We start from the raw sequence: 6,000 nt of genomic DNA, 5'->3' as shown, positions 1-6,000 counted from the left end.
TTTTTGTCCCTTCCAGCCCTTCTTCTACTTTGCTGTCTCCTTGTCTGAAATTCTCCCTCAACTCAGCGCTGGGGACATCCTGGGCCCCCTCTGCCGCTACCGGCTTTCTGCTTTGCAGTTTCCTCCTCTGAAGCAGATCTTTCTTCACTGCTCTGATCATATTCTCTGTGGTTTAGTCAACTGAAAAAACAAAACCTTTTTTAAAAGAAATTTATCTAGCAACCAGTCTTATGATTATGAAGGAAGGCGAAGTTGCAGGCAGATTTATTAACAATACTTTATCAAGGGACCGAACTGTCTCCGCACAAGGACATTAAAGTTGATATTGTAGCAAGAATATGATTTTTAAGCAACATTCATTATTTAACAGTAATTAATAAGAGACTAGTCTGACGAATACTTAAATAAGTTGTGATAAATTCATAGAGTGGAATTACTCTACAACTATCAATGATAAGAAAAATATTCAACACAGCAGTCAAGGTCAGCAAACCGCTTTTTCCCTGCAGTTGGCAAAGCACCCCCAGCTCGCGCCTCCCCTCCTCCAGGCTCCTCTGTTACCCTGCACATGCCCAAATGACACACAGCGAAATAAGATAAATTGCTCCCCTTGCTGTGCTCAGGGCTCAGACCTTGGGAGATGACCCCCGCTCTGAGCCTGCCGGTGTGAAATAAAATCTCAACCCTCCTAGACCTCTGAGTGCTGCTTGGTTCTTCCGTCAGTGATCCAGTTCAGGTTTTCCAGTATTTTCCGTAACATTTGGTTCCCTGACCAGGAAACCCAACCGCACTGGCCCATTGTTTCCACGGGTTTGGGGCAACGGCGGGGCGGTGACGGAACAGAAGATGGCCACGGAGAAGGCGCGCCCTGCCTGATCCCTCTGCAGTCTCCCACCCCGCCCCGCTGTTCCGGCCAGACTCAAGGAGGTTTGGCAGGTGAGGACCTGGTTCTGACGTCAAATCCGGTAAGACCCTGGGGCCCCCAACCCAGCCAGTCCCACTCATTGGGGTGGAAGGGGAGCCTGATCACTTCCCAGAGACTTCTTAGAAGTCTCACAGGTAGACATTCCCTGGGGAGGGGGGGAATGTTTAAACTCTGGTCAGAGTGTGTGAATGAGTGTGCAGGGCAGCTGAAGCCAGTCTGCACTGAATCTGTGATTCCACGGCCTGCACTCCGGAATCTGTGTGGACCCTCATCCGCATTCACGGTCAGCCGCCACAACATATCTGTGATTCAGCTTCAGCTGACATGGCCCGGGACTTACACGGGTGCACCTTAGTCAAGGCTGACCGAAGTCTCCCAGAGGAGCGCGAACAGACGGGCATCCGACTGGTCTCCTCTCTAGAGGAGGCACCCCTCCCTTGTCTGTCATCACAGCACCGTCCACAGATACATCATGGGGTCAGGGCACAGCAAACCCACAGTTCTCAACACCATGATCAAAAATTTCAGGAATTAATTTTCAGAAAACTACAGAGGAAAATTAACTCCTGGCAGGTTGAAAACCTTGTGTGCATCCATATAGCCCACCTTTAGTGCAGGGTGACCTCCAGAAAGGACCCTATATGTCCCAAAAATCAGCCAAGTCTGAGGGGTCATCACTAGAGATCCAGGTCAGCCTAAGCGGTTCCCATGCATTAACTCCTGGTTAGGAGCTGCCCAGACCCTTCTTCCTTGGGTGCGATTCCCTTGCAATGGGCAGGGACAGGGTAGGGTCTTAGTCGCCTCAACAAAGCAGCCCACAGGAATCAACAGAAGCCTGAACCTCTGCAAATTCTTGCGGGTGATCCAGAGGAAGAGCTAATACTGCCCCCACCTTATGCACCAACAAGACTGTCAGCACCCAGCCCCTGGTCCCGGCCACCCTGCCGCCATCAGCCTCCCCGCCAACGCCAGAACCAGTGGACCCACTCTCCATGGGACCAGCAGCCAGACTGCACCCTTGGCCGGGAGCAGGCACCCTTCCAATGCTGGGGCAAGAGACGCGGGAGCCTGAAAGGTGTAATGAAGATGGGACCATCCAGCCTGGCCGATCCATGCTTTACTACCAACCCTTCTCCGTGACTAACCTCCTCAATTAAAAACACAACACCCTGTCGGAAAAGCCACAAGCCCTGGTTGACCTCATGAAATCCCTCTTCCAAACCCATCGGCCGACCTGGAAAGACTGCCAACAGCTTTTCTGCACCCTGTTCAGAGGAGGCAGCCAGGGTCCTTGATTGGGGTGCATGGGCTGAAATCACTGTCCCCAAGGAGGGCCCCAAGTGAGGCTTCACCACCTGAGGAACAGCACCAGATCCGCTGATATCATGACGCCCTCCTCCAGGGGATCAAAGCCAGGTCCAAAAAGCCTATGAACATGACCAAAGTATCTTCAGTCACTCGGCAACCAGGAGAGTGTCCTGGGGACTATTATGAACTGTGTGAAGCTTATCGCATCTACACCCCCCTCAATCCTGAGTCCCCAGGGAGCCCACTCGTGGTCAGCACCTCAGTCGTAGCTCAAGCTGCCCCAGACATCAGACAAAGGCTCCAAAAACTGGAAGGCTTTGCTGGGATAAATATCACTCAACTGATTAAAATTGCCAACAAAGTATATCTAAACAGAGAAGTTCAGGCTGACAGAGAGGCTGAAAGAAAAATGAATGAAAAGGCCAGCCTCCTGGCAGCTGCCCTAAAAGAAAGAGATGACCAAAGGCAGAGAAAAGCTGGCCACCAAAAGGGGGAAGCCTAGGATGCCCCTAGTCAGGAACCAGGTTGCTTACAGTGAAGAGAAGGGGCATTGGGAGAACGAATGCCCCAACTGAGGCAAAGCCCTGAAGCCCGGTCGCTGCTGGGAGGAGCCTCACGGAGAAAGGCTTGCTGGCCTGGCAGGGACAGACTCAGCCTGACAGGGACCGGGCTCTCTCACGCTTGGCCCCCATGAGCCCACGGTCAGCATGAAAGTGGGGGGACAACACACGACTTTTATGGTTGACACAGGGGCAAAACACTCTGGTCACCCTCCCTGTAACCCCCTTCAGTAAATGACTGCAACTATCCTTGGAGCCACCAGGACATAGCAGTCCAGCAACACTTTTGCCAAGCCCACCAGTCTGAAGTTGGAGGCCACAAGGTCTGACATGAGTGTCTCTATCTGCCCGAGTGCCCCGTTCCCCTCCTCGGCAAAGATACACTCTCAAAGCTCGGAGCCCAAATAATTTTTGAACCAACTGGACGCACCAACCTCTACCTAAACCCAGGCTGAGAAGAGCCGCGGTCCCTCGTCCTGGCAATAACCACACCCAGGGAAGAGGACTGGAGGCTGTTCTGTGCCCAGGCCCCTCAAGTAGCCACCTGAATGCGGAGCTGCTTCCCCTCAGTATGGGCTGAAGACAACCCACCTGGACTTGCTCATAACCGAGCCCCTGTCATTGTAGAATTGGCTCCAGGGGCCCAGCCACAGAGATAGCGGCAGTGCCCCTCTCACAAGAGGCAAGAGCAGGCATCTAGGAGCACGTGACCAGACTCAGAGAGGCAAGCATTCTAACCGAGTTCAGTTGCCCTGGAACACCCCACTTCTGCCAATTCAGGAGGCCAGGAGGAGGGCACTGGCCTGCGAGCCATTAGCAGAGTGACCTTTCTTTATACCCGGTGGTCCCAAATCTGTATACCCTCCTCAGCCAGATCCCGGGGTCTGCCAAATGGTTCACTTGCCTAGACTTAAAAGACGCCTTTTCTGCCTCTAGCTGGCCCCCCAAAGCCAGCTTTTGTTTGCCTTTGAATGGACTGAACCGGATACAGGGCGGCAGATACAAGTAACATGGACAGGGCTTCCACAAGGGTTCAAGAACTCACCCACTCTCTTTGGAGAGGCATTGGCTGCAGACCTCACCAGCTTTCCAAGTGGAGCCACGTGCTGTGCCCTCCTGCAGTACATAGATGACCTCCTCCTTGCAAGTAACACCCAGGAAAATTGTGCAAAAGGCACAAAGGCCCTCCTGCAACTCCTGTCAGACTCAGGATACTGAGCCTCATAAAAAAAGGCACAAATCTGCCAGCAGCAAGTCTGGTACTTGAGCGTCCTCCTCACCGAGAGAAAGGGCACTGGGGCCGGAGCAGAAAAAGGTCATTAGCTCCTTACCCCAGCTCCAGATGAAGAAAAGCATACGAAAGTTCCTGGGGGCTGCCGGGTTCTGCAAAATCTGGATTCTCAGATTCTCAGCAATAGCAAAACCCCTCTACAGCCTCCTGGGAGGAGGGGGGGCAAGACCGAGAACCCCCTGTCTAGACAGAAGAAGCAAGAGCCACCTTCCTGGAAATAAAGGCTGCTTCAGAACGGGCACCAGCCCCAGGCCTGCCAGATACAAAAAGAAGCCTTCTATCTCTTCATACATGAAAATAAAGTAGCCCTCAAAGTTCTCACATAAACTGTTAGACCCTGGCAGCGGCCAGTTGCATACCTGTCAAAAAAAACCTAAACTTATTGAGGCAGGATGGCCACTCTTCCTCAGGACACTGGCAGTCACAGTTCTATTCATTTAAAAAGCAGATAAACTTACCCTGGGACAAAAAATAAATGTCAATGCCCCCCATACTGTTGTGTTCCTCTTAAACACACAGGGACACCGATTCCTCTCCAACTCTCAGCTGGCACAATACTAAAACCTCTCAAGGCTATCTGGCTCCCAAAGAGTAGCAATTCTGCCTTGTAAAGAACACCAAAAGGAAAACAACCCTAAAACACAGCAGAACCACCTGCAGATAAGGCAGCTAAAACAGTGGCCAGTAAAAGACAGATAAAGCTCCTTCCCTCACCACAGCCCTAATACCCCCAGTGGAGGCCTCTCCACCCAAGTACACTGAAAAAGAGAAGGACTGGGCCATGGCTGAAGGAGCCACCCTAAATTTAAAAAATTAAAAGAATAAAATGATTGCTGCCTGACAGACGCATCTTTCTCCCAGCTGCAACCAGAGGCATCTAGTCAGCAAATACCATCAGCTCACCCACCTAAGAAAAACTGCACTAGAAGCCCTCCTCAAAAAGCAATACTACATCGGCCAGTTGCCAGCATTACTAAGCTGAGCAGTAAGTGAGCAGTGCATGACGTGGGCCAGAAATAATGCTCAATCTGCACCGCAACCCCCACCAGGTGTCCAAAGAGCAGGAGTTGCCCCCTTTGAAAATCTTGAGATCAACTTCACAGATGTCCAGCCAAGCAGAGGACTCAAATACCTTCTAGAAATAGCGCGTACATACTCTGGGGGGGGTCAAAGCCTTCCCAACCAGGACAAAACAAAGCCAGGAGAAAGCCAAAGTCCTCCAGAGAAAAATTGTGTCCCAGATTGGCCTACTGTCTACAATTCACAGTAGCAGTGAACCTGCTTTTGTAGCAGATGCAATACAGATTTTAACTAAATCTCTCAGCATTACCTGAAAAACCCACACTGCCTACAGGCCACAAAGTTCAAGGAAAGTAAAGCGAATGAATCGCACCCTCAAAGGAACCCTAGCTAACTTTTGCCAAGAAACTGGCCTCCCGTGGCCAGACCTACTGCCCCCGGCTCTCCTGCATGCTCGCTGCACACCTGGGACTCAAGGCTTTTCCCCTTTTGAATTAGTGTGTGGACACCCTCCCCCATGTCTAGGAAGCCTCCCAGGGAACCTACACCAGATAGGAAATAAGGGAGAAAGAGAACAGCTCCAAGCCTTAAGAGCCACCTTAAATAAGCTGCAGCAATAGACCACAGAAAGAGCCCAGACCTCCTTAGGGACCCCGGTACATTCCTTCCAGGCTGGGGACTCAGTCTGGGTCAGAAATTGAAAGAGACCCCCTCAAATCTCAGTGGACTGGCCCCCACATTGTTGTTCTAACAACTCTTACTGCCCTCAAAGTTACAGGCACCACTCCGTGGGTCCATCATTCCAGAGTGAGAAGGGCCCATACTCCAGACAAAGAAATACATCAGTGGAAGGCCCAGCCAGACCTCCAGATCCTCTCTGTCTCTGCATCTGACGA

This window comes from Manis javanica, chromosome 1 (assembly GCF_040802235.1).
Source record: "Manis javanica isolate MJ-LG chromosome 1, MJ_LKY, whole genome shotgun sequence".
In the NCBI taxonomy this organism is placed as follows: Eukaryota; Metazoa; Chordata; class Mammalia; order Pholidota; family Manidae; genus Manis; species Manis javanica.
The sequence above is the reverse complement of the archived record's forward strand: the minus strand, read 5'-3'. Positions refer to the sequence as shown.